This window comes from Hesperophylax consimilis, chromosome 13 (assembly GCF_061612785.1).
Source record: "Hesperophylax consimilis isolate HC1 chromosome 13, BYU_Hcon_1.0, whole genome shotgun sequence".
NCBI classification, from domain to species: domain Eukaryota; kingdom Metazoa; phylum Arthropoda; class Insecta; order Trichoptera; family Limnephilidae; genus Hesperophylax; species Hesperophylax consimilis.
Window position 1 is genome coordinate 2,431,052 of NC_142848.1, and position 12,076 is coordinate 2,443,127.

Below are 12,076 nucleotides of genomic sequence, written 5' to 3' on the forward strand. Positions count from 1 at the left end.
TTGGAGAATTGCATCCTTTATTACTCTCTTGGCCCTTCAGCTGAGAATTGCATCCTTTATTATTCTCTTGGCCCTGCAGCTGAGAATTTTTGTGAAATATTTAAGTAAATACCGGTCAGTGGTTGAGTAGGCATAGCGCTTGGGTCTCACCCGAGCGTCGCGTGTTCGATTCCTCGGCTGGCTAAGTCCTCCATCACAACACAAGCAACATTTTCGGCTTTCTGTGATGGTAGTAGGAGATTTTCAAACATTGTTGGGTTATTCGTAACCTGGGAATGTTTGTCTTTCTTTTTAAAAAAATTTATTTAAATTTAAATTCTTAGTTACGGGATTGAGTGTGTTAAAAGAGATTGTTAGAGTCTGGAAAAGATGAAAATCTGTTGAATCAAGATCAGGCTTTTGTAATGTTAGAAATCTGTCATCGTCACTCTCCTTACAAACGGCACAAATAGTTCCATCGACCTACAATGCCTTAACTTGTTCTTACCTCTCCTTTTTGCACACGTTACGACATTGACGTGATATTATATCTTTTAATTATGCATTGAAAATTAAAACTTACATATTTATGCATCAACCCATTATTTTATTACCTATTGAATGTTTATTTGGACGTTTTGGAAAGCATTATTTATGTTTTATGACTTCCAAATCAATTTATACGATTTGGAACTGATTAAAATTATACATGAATATCATAACAAATATTATTATACATTAACAAATATTACACAAATTATATGAATTTTTTTTTAATTATTGATAAAACAACAAAACAAAAGAATTGTAGATATATTGTGGAAATAATTTATGTTTTTGCTTTTATTTGTAAAATAAGAAACTTGAAGAATTTTATGTAATTTGCTTAATTTTTTCATATATTACAAAAAATATGATAGTAAAAAAGGATATTATTGTTTTTCTTTGTGAGTGTATAATATCAATGATTTTGAATATTTTTTTTATTTTGTAAAGAAGAGGTTCTAGTATGTGCTTATAAAATTTGTTTTACAATTTATCAATATTTTTTTATAGTTTTACTATCATTGCAATATGTATTTGTCATTACTTGAACATATTTTTTTAGAGATTATTTGTTAGGCTATTAACAAATTGATCTATGTAGAAAATAATTTTTTTATATATTTTATCAAAAAATAGAGTTACCTACTTTTTTTTATTATTCCCAATTTTTTGTAATCAAATCTTATCATGCAATGAATTTTTAATTTTCAAATTATTCCTAATAGCATTTTTATAGTGTATTTTCACAATGAATACCGTTAAAAATGTGTGGAATATTTAAAGTTTATTTTTCTGATTCTGATCATTGCACCAAAAATGTGTATTTTTAATATTCAATCAATTATTGATTTTAAAAATGATCTAAAACTGCACATTTCGTCATGGTTCCAACTGGCTACACAGTAATTATGTAATAGGAAACGCCAATGTCTAGTAAAACAATTGTCTCCAACGTCCAGTAAGACAATTGTCATCAACGTCTAGTAAGACAATTGTCACCAACGTCGCCTTAATATAGTAATTTCTTTCTTTATTTTTTCTAGACAAAAAAAAACAATGAAAATATCTTATTGATATGTCTCTGTGACTGAATCAATGGATCTTTTTCACATCACTGTTACAGTCAGTCATAAAGCGGAAAGAGGGAAAATAAGGATCAGAGGAGGAAAGGGTATAAATTGAGAAGTCAAAGGCCTACTGGCTGTTCAGATTTGGTCACGAAACATAGCAAATCCATTATCAAGTCACATTTCCATAATGAATGCTGGTCATTCCATAGGGTGATACTAAAAGTGTCTTCCCTTTCTGAAAATTATTTAAAAAGATTAATGTGAATACGCTTAGGGCCAGTTTTTTCACAAAAATTCAAATGTAACATTGTCGTCAAATGGCCAATCAGCACCACTTTGCTTTTTTAACATTCGCATATTCTAGGTCCGTTTCAGATTTCCATCAAATTGTGATCAGCTGACAGTTATACTTTTCTCGCTGTAAATAAAAAAAAAAAAAAATGGTTGGCTGTTGATGATAATGATTGATTGGCTATTTGATGATAATGTTATATTTAATTTTATGTGTAACACCCCAACCTTAGTATTTATTCTTCCTAAAATATTAGAAATCCTAACATTATTAAATAATGCAGTATTAACGACAACACTGATTTGAATAATAATAATTGTCAATATTGGTTAATGTTGCCAGCGACAATAATTATATTTTCTTGTAGTCTAGTATCCACAAATGTCGCCATGTGAGGTTGTATATAAATTTAACAAATAAAGTACGTACCCAATAAAGTAATATTTAAATTTGGAATTATTATCAGATGAAACATTTTCCATTACTGGATGTGAAAACTAATTAAATACTTTAGGCATTAAATTATTAAGAACTCCTATTTGATGTGAACTATTTTTTTCTCTGTGCTTTCACAATATTTTATTTAACCCTTCGATGGGAAATGTGGCCTGGCCAACACAGGTATGCAAATAGTGTGTATGAATGTGTCAATATGTTTTTTATATGTATATAACGGGTTATACACCCTGTTTGCGCGGACACTTTTGGATACGCGCAAATCCTTTTTCTGTCAGAATTCTGGCCAAGTCAAGTGACATAGGAAAGTTATCTCAGTATACTGTTCAGCCCATATACTTGTCAACTAAATACAACACCACTTGTGCACCTTGATTAACTTCATGATCAACATATGTTAGTTTTCCGGTGTAAATTTGAGCTCTGTTGTTAGTATCAAAATTGCAGACCCACCAGACCTTGATGAAATATGCGATGGCCTGTCCAGGCCATGTGGTACAGTCTTTTAAGTTGTTGTCTTAATTTTTTTTTATTCTACCAACTAAACGCAAACTCCATCGGCAATAGCACCATTCGACTCAGCTCGCCGAGTTGTATAGTATATTGATACCGCTTGCCAAAAATTCAACGGAAAAAAAAGAAAATCACTTTTGAAATTCAAAATTGCCTGGCCAAGCCACAATGCCCATAGGAGGATTAATGAATTATTGTTATTTTTAAATAGCCTGTATTTATTTATTTGAATAATATGTGTTTAATATTTATGTTAGTTATTACAGTCCATTTAATACTTTGATAAATGTAATATTCTTCATTTTCAGATATCTTTATTTTCAGAGGTAGAACTAGAGGGTACATACGTAAATAAAATAGGGATAATGATAATAAATGGATGATTTCTGTTTTGCCTTTTTGTGAGAAATCATCTCAGGTGTATTACGTAAAAAAATGTACCGAGAGACACGCCAAACAGGTGTCCAACATTTGCTGCATGAGAATGGGTCGTACGACTCTTGCTCAACATCTCGGCTGTGAAAGGGCTTTTCGCGTTTCAACCCTCCTACAACAATAATCTCCAAACCCAGGTTCATTAATTCCCCCCCCTTATAAAAATGATACTTCAAATTGGACCTGAGGATCTTCACATAAAAAAAAATTATAATGAATGTTTATTTAAAAATAAATTTATTTACCATATCCAGAACCAAAGATCTTATATCTTAGCTATGGAGGTTGCTTAGTGATCTTCAAGGTCCTCTTTTCATAGCAAGATAGTTTCCATTGTAGGTAACTGCATTCTTCTGTCATTTAATTGCACGAAAGTTTAAATATATATTTTTTAAATATAATCTCGGTACCGTAGTCACATTACTTTAATTATGAATTTTATTTTAAGGAATTTTACAAAATATAATGAAAAACAAAGTTTGTACTACACCACTTTTATTGATTTAACAAAGAACATCCAACCAGGCTTTTCTTATCTCAAGCTTTTCGTCAGAGCTTATATATTTACTGACGAAGCTTGAGATGAGCGAAACCTGGTTAGCTGTCATTTATTAATTCAATAGAAGTGGTGTATTACGAAGCGTGTTTTTTAATTTAATATATAATCTAATACCCCAAAGTATTTGCTTTTGCAAAAATAAAATTGTTTTATTTTATCTACTCGAACGATAGCCACCCACATTTGGATACCGCCGCTAATGCCCTTGAACGATAGCTACACAGTTGGAAAGCTGTAGGTAGATGATTCTTATGAATCAAAATGTATGCAGGCGAATCTAAAACCGGAAATCTCTGTCTTTCTTTTTAAATACAATATCGCTCGAGTGGTTTTTTACTTATTTATTTTAATAAAAGGTCTAAATATTAGCAAGGTCACTTGAAAATTGTGTAATTAATAATATTTTTTGTGAAATACAAAACATTTTTTTTAACCAACTGACTATGTTAGCTCTTCAATAGCAAACCATTGTTAATTTTACAATTTACGAAATCAGTACCCGTTGCTGTATTCATACCTTACTGGTGGCCTGCAAGTCTAGTCCACTTACTCACCAGACTTGAGTTTATTTTTTTCCACTGAAAATTGCCAGATCTTATGAATTATGAAAACTTTTAAATCAATTTTTATAATTAAAAATTTTACTATGTATCTACTTAATTTTTCTCTTTTGTGTTTGTATGGGGAAGAGTTGATAGTAATAATATGATATGATTATATGCTTACTACTTATCTCATTAAATATATATATAAATGATGAACTGAAAAGTTTTAATTAAGTTACATTAATGATGCAGTAAATCAAAATATAATTTAAAAATAAATATGTAATTCAAGAAAGAAATAATGTAGTTTTATATTATATAATGTAATTATGTAGGTATATATTATAAAATGTAATTATGTAGGTATATACAGTTAAACGGCTTTTAAATTTAATTATTCTGTAATCTTAAGTTTGTAAATTCTCTTTGATTGTAAAAATATTATGTTAATATGTAACATATTAGTATTACGAAGCAATATGACCAGCGACCAATGTATTGATTGTGTTAGTCTAAAATGTATTAATACTAATATTATCAAGTAATCAATGATGATCTGAGTCTAATTAAATTTCTGTATGTAAGATTTTTAAATGAAAAATACATTTGTAATACATACACAGCTGACCGGTTTTCATTTAGCTCAAGCTTTGCTAGGGCTTATGTATATATGTATTGCAAAATGTGTTTTTCATTCAATGTATTTAATGTCACACCCAGAGATTTTGCTTCCTTCGAAAAAAAACTGTTTCACACAATTGTGTGAAATACGGTTTCATACCGAAATATTTGTATAAAATACGGTATAAATCACGCTGATATATTTGTGTGAAATACGGTTTCATACCAATTTTTTTTTGTGAAATACGGTTTCTTATCGATATAATTGTGTGAAATATGGTTTCATGCCAAATATATTTGTGTGAAATACGTCATATCCATGTATTTTTGTGTGGAATACGGTTTATATCGAAATATTTTTGTGATTTACTGTTTCTTACATTTATGTTTGTGTGAAATACAGTTTCATTCCGATATATTTGTGTAAAAAACGGTTTCATACCAATTATATTTGTATGAAAATAACACTGGTTTTTCCCACAGATCAAGGCTGATCACTGACTTATTGCGCATTGTAAAAATACATACATAACTTATCATAAAATCATCACAAATTAAATATTTATGAATTTATTTATAATAAATTGTAATGTGCAGGCAAAAGTAAAATAAAATTTTAGACGTGCATATTTGGAAATCAAAATTTTTATTTAAAATAGTTGAAAAATCACAATAAAAACACTTTGATGAAAAGTAACACAATCTGAAGATTATGAATATAAAAAACAGATCTTTGAGACGGGAAAAATTAAACAGGAAATTTGTACCCACTAAGAAATAATTTCATAGCTTACATGTTTTGGTTCATAATAAATCTTTAAAGTCTTTTTGCATCATTGATTAAAATTTAATTCTGCACAATTTTTAGAAACCTCTGCAGTTTCACCAAACGAAGCACAAAATAATTAACTTTTAGCCTTCGCTCCTTTTGTAATTTTTAAAACGCTGACTTCTTAAGATGGATTTTTAATGTATATTTTTTGAAGTTGTTGGTGTTCATTATATTCTAGTCTTTTCATATCCATAAATTGCATATCAGCGATAATAAAAAAAAGATAGTTGTTATACATAAATAATATCATTGTTCAAATCATTCAAAGTTTAATTTGATCGTAAACTAGCTGTAAACCTGTAGAATACTATTTCGAATTGATTATTTCATAAATATTGAGTTTGTATTTTGTTTTTAAATAATATTATACATTTTATGGAGATAAGGTATTTTTAATGATATCCCATTTCTGTTTTACTTAATTAATTTCGTCATTCCTGTGAGATATTTTAATGCCATTTGATTCATTATCATTTTCTCCGAGTATGTTCAGCCGCAACATGTCGAATATAACACTGCTTCCAGGGACAATACTGCATAATTATTGTGTTATGTTGTGTTTTTTTTCCCAAATAATTTATTGATTAAAGTGATATATACAATTTGTATATATCACATTCAAGCCAAACGACGATACATTATTTATGATGTTTAGAGTTAACACATAAGTTACCTGATAACATCCTTAAAGCCAGTGAGGTTATGGAGTCTTCAAAATTGGGGATTAAAAAAAGCGCAAAGTTATCAGAACCTGGCTATTCAAACTTTTATACATTTTTTCAAATTTGTTTTATTACTGGAATTTGTGAGTTTCGCATCTGCTTGAAGCCAGTGATGGTATCACCAATTTAGGGGAGTGTTGTGAAACTCTTGGTAGTGGGGAAGGAAAAGAGGAAGGTTTAAAAATAATTGGCTATTCAGAATCAATCACTAATAAAGACATTTCAAGCAATGTTTTGCATTTAAATAGTGATCCCTCACTAGGGTGTTACTGATAGTATCTTCTACACTGGATTGAAGTACATTGTGAACTATTTTTTAAATTAATCTCATATCTTTATGTGAATAAATTTTAATTACTAAAATTTTGCTATCTCTGTGTGTTTTTTTAGAACTTCAAATACCAGTTGAGATCTCCGAGTGTTTTGTTAAGATCTGCAAACTAATACTTAGAAATCTCCAATTGCCTTTTGAAATCTCCAAATACCTGATTGAGATCTCTAAGTATCTCACGAGATCTCCAAATGCCTATTGAAAGACTTCCAGTTGTCTCTTGAGATCTCCAATGCCTGTTAAGGTCTCTAAATGCCTGTTGAGATCTCCAAGTTGTTAGGATTTGCACATTAGCCTCATGAGAAGAACAATACAAAAAACAGTTTGACAACCACCGGAACCTCACAGTTACATCTTCAGTGAACGAATGCATATGCGAGGATGATTACGAAATTCTATCACGTTGGTGCTGATGATTGATTAGTACACAAAACGCTCACTGCTAGCGGGGGCACTGACAAAAACAACAAAAGCAGGAAGCAGGAGCGCACCGACTTCGGTTCCGCTCGGTTTCCTGAGATTTGTAAACGTCACTAAGGTAGTCGTCAAATAGGTCAGTGTGTTTACCTCTGGGCAAACAAGTTAAGGATGCCACGAGAAATGTCGGTTGACGAACTTTAAAGTTAATATCAATTCAGAGATCCTGGAAAGGGTGTTATAATTAGTGGAAATAAGTATGAATTTGTCAAATATCTATCCATTACTAGTAATTACTATTAAAATCAAGTGGTTGCATGCCACTTCGAGTCGAAAGATTATAGCCAGAAATAAGCGCACAAAACCTATGAAACCATCCCGAAAGACGACCCGCAGCCACCACCAAGATGTAAAAAAGACCTAAGGTGATTCTCGCAAACGAGCTCACATATAACACATTTGAGCTCCTTCAATGGTACCAATGAATTATAATATCAAATCAGAGTCTTCACTTCTAGATAGAATGTTTTTCAAATCAATAGTTTTAAGATAGGTACTCCCTAGAATTAAGTATCTTGTTTTACAACAAAATCTTATTTTACTGTATTGATTTCCGGTGTTTGAGGGACCTGAAGACATGCCCTAAGAGAGACTAATTGTAACATGCCTGAGATAGCCATAGAAATTCGAATGCAGTGAGCGTCCTCAAAATGGCCACCCAACGCCAAACAAACTCTATTTAACCACAACATAATATGTACATATAAAATAAGGAGTGTAAAACTTAACAAAGTGTCTCTTGAGATCTCCAAATACCTGTCGAGACATCCAAGTGTCTCTTTTGAGATCTCCAGATGTCTGTTGAGACCTCCAAGTGCCTACCTACTGAGATCTCCAAATGCCTATTGAGACCTCCAAGTGTCTCTCTTAAGATCTCCATTGCCTATTAAGATCTCTCACCAGGAGTCATCGAGAAGTTTCAGAAGTGCAGTTTGTGTGTGAACATATTATATACTTGCATGTTTTTTCCTTTTCTTAAGGATTTATAGAATAAATAAAACAATGGTTTGGTATTTTGATTACATTTTTATAATATTGTCGGCAAAATGAATAACATGCTGTGGCATTCGCCGCTGGCTCTGTCCCGCTTCACCTGACGCCCGTGCCCCCAAACACGGCCTCAGACCAGGAGAACATATTACTGCCCTTAATAGTCTCAGTTCTCTTAGCACAAGTAATCTGAACAATATTCTGTTAACACAACGAGTTTAAACATTACATAATCCCACTTAGCACAGAAGGCAAAGGGTATTTACCTAAAATGGCTCGACACTAGGGTAAGAGCATTAACACAATGTCTTAACAAAACATATGTGAATTAGCCTTAAACACAAGAAGTTAATCTCTTAACACAAGGAGTGTGAACATTTACCTCTTTAAACATGAAGTGTGAACATTATCATCAACTTAGAGAGTGTGAACATCAATCTCTTAAAATAACAAGTGTGAACTTACTTGAACCTTTCACATAATCAATATCAACAATGACCTTAAGCATTTTTAACACAGGGACTCATATAAGAAAGAGTGTGAAAATTACGCACGTAACATGAAAATTACATCATAACAGAATATATGAGAACATTGTAAGTACTCGTTGAATTTTGTTATGCCTTTTCCATATTACTCGTATTTACTATTTAAGAAACTTTAACTGAATCAAACCCTTTCCAGTGAACACATTTATTTAGCGCCATATATATTATGTAACACTTTACTTTGGAATTACTTGGGTTACTTGTGTTCTCATCATATTATTCTCTACAGAAATATTTTTAATTTTAACAGTAACAAAATGATAATCATTTTGATACGGGGTTTTAAATGGAGGGATGGCTACAAGAAATTTAAACCGTTATGAGTAAAATAGAACAGAAAACAAGATACCACATTAGTTATTTAAGAAATATGTATGACATATTAAATGGAGGGATTCCTATAAGATAACTAAACTTCTAAAATTAAAATTGAATATAAAGCAAGATAACAGTTTACAAGTTTACAGGGCCGGCTCTGTACATGCGTAATTTGAATAGTTTGCTCCAGGTGCCAAGGAGCCAAGGCACCTAATAAAGCGCCCCTGAGTTTCTCACTAGCGGACGGCCCTGCTTTTTTATACAAATAGGTCAAAACCTTTTCACGGTTATTAACTGAATAAGTACATGAATTTTCTTTTTATCACTTGCTATACAGATATCCTACATCTGTTTTCTTGATTGAAATAGTTACTTTTCAAATATTATTATTTTTCTTTGCTAGAAGTTAAAAAAATAAAAAGTCATTGCTTAAAACTTTGAAAGGCATCTGGTTGGATTACTAGCGTTACTACTGAGGACGAAAAGAAATATTTTTATTTCATACTCTTTGTTATTCTAGAAAAATAATGTTTATTCTATTATTTACTTAAACGTTTCCCTTTGTTTAAATTGTAAAATATGTTTTTATCACTCAATTGACATTTTTATGTACTATCGGAAAAATGATTTTTCAAGCTACAAGATGTTTATAATTCATGGTTATGTTTATAATACTGATCCTTGCTGTGATTTGATCTGATATTCACGTTGATAACAAAAACAATTGTGGTCGCTGTTAGATCCAGCGGTGTCAGCCAATTTCTGTACGAACTGGTTTTCAACCAAAAATTCTTCAACCGGTTTTTATCCAATTTGCCATAAATATATCCACTGCCATTGAGACTGCAAAGAAATGTTTATAGCACAATTTTTGTGGTAATAACAGAATAAGTGAAAATTTGCAATCAAGATCCTAATTGAGGCTGAAAATCCTGCAGGTTTTTAACTAACTTGTATTGATTTTTCTCAAAAACATTTCATTTCCTACCAGTAATTTTGATGAAATCCATTCCAGGCCAACGAAAGTTTAAAAATTTATATACAAGACTGAATACAACATTTTTGACAGCTGCTGCTGCAGTGAGATCACAGTAATATGCACACTAATTTGAGAGAAAAACCCATTTTGGCAAGATACCATAAGCTATCTACTTAAATAACAAGTTAATAAATAATAATTTCATAAGACATGTAGGTACTACATATTTACCAAACTGACTTTTCAAATTAGGTAGCTTACTAGAAACATTTTATTTATGTAAAGTGAAAAGGTTATTGCACGACTTTTTAGCTATCATAAAATAATTCATTCTTCAACGTAATGTCTACATAAGCTTACCTAGCTATGTAATATATTATTGTAACAATAAATATACAAATTTTATGGATCTGGCCATCGACCAACAAAGTCTAGACAGGGCATGTTGATGTTAAAAATGACACCGAAACCAAAATTACTGGTTCCAAAAATTGGGTTAAGAAAACATTTATCAAAAAGAAAGTGTATTATTTTGCAGTCAAAAGATCGAAAGAAGAATTGTTTTTCACCTTTTGTTGGTTTGCGACAGTCAAATTTGTCTCCCAAGACATCATGGTTTTGAAGCGAGGTGACGGAATCAGATAGGGAATTTGCTTATGAAATTGCCAATCGGAGGACCGAATGTATAAGATGCGCCAATCTAGATATATCGATGGAGATGGATCTAGATATATCTAGAGTTGATATATCGATGGATCTGGTTAGTACAATAAATTATTTTTATTCAATTGCTTGATTCAAGATGCTTAATTAAGCATGCTTTATATTTTGCATTTATTGAAGCAAACTCACTTGAGAAATCATTACCAGAATTGCTAGGAAATGCATTTAAAAAAATATATTTGTTCATTCGCATTACTTGAAATTAACGCTCATATAAGAATGTTCATTTTATATTCTCGGTCTACCGTTCCTCAGTGCGATTTCCAAATCTCTCTGAAAGTGATTTTATAGACAAGCATGAAATAAAATATCAATTCAACAATTCCCGTTTCTTTTTACTGTCCAGACTTCTTTCATAAATAATTAAAAAAAGCCAGTGTACTTGTAATTTGATTTTTGACACTACTGCCATCTGTGGCGCATCATCGAAATTATTTAATTTTATTTGAAACTAGCTGTTTTAGCGCCCCTTTATAAATTTGTTACAATTTTTTGTGTTATTTTTGTTAAACACATTCAATTCCAGTATAAGATAAAAAACCTAAAGACTATCCTCATTTTTTTATAATAAGATTAATTAGATATTAGATATAAAAAAGTCAGCTAGAGATGTTGCAAGTTGCTAGGGTGATGAATCTAACTAATCCACATCATGCAAAGTGATGTTTAGTGTCAACTAATTTTTACTATAAATTTATCAATAGCTGTAAATATCACCTAATTCATAGCAATTATCAACTTCTTGTAAATATTGTGTTTATTCCTTAATCATAAGCGGTGCCGTGCCATTCATACTGTTATAATAACATGTTCAGATTCCAGAGCATGAAGAGTCATTTTGTAACTCAGGCAATACAAACAATCATTATCAGAAGTTATACTATTTTTAATGACAAATTCTATGTAGTTACTAAACTATTATCGAAGGCTAATAAATTCCGAATTGAATATTTCTTGGTCATATATACATAATATTATGATTTAACGAAATTTTATAAAATAAAAGTAATGTCATATTAAAAATAAGAGAATTGTTAATGTAAGTAAAAAAATTAGCGCAAACGAATTGTTTTAGTAAACCTCACCTTATTGAAAAGTATTTATTTTTTATGAATTGCAGTCATTGACTATTACATCAAT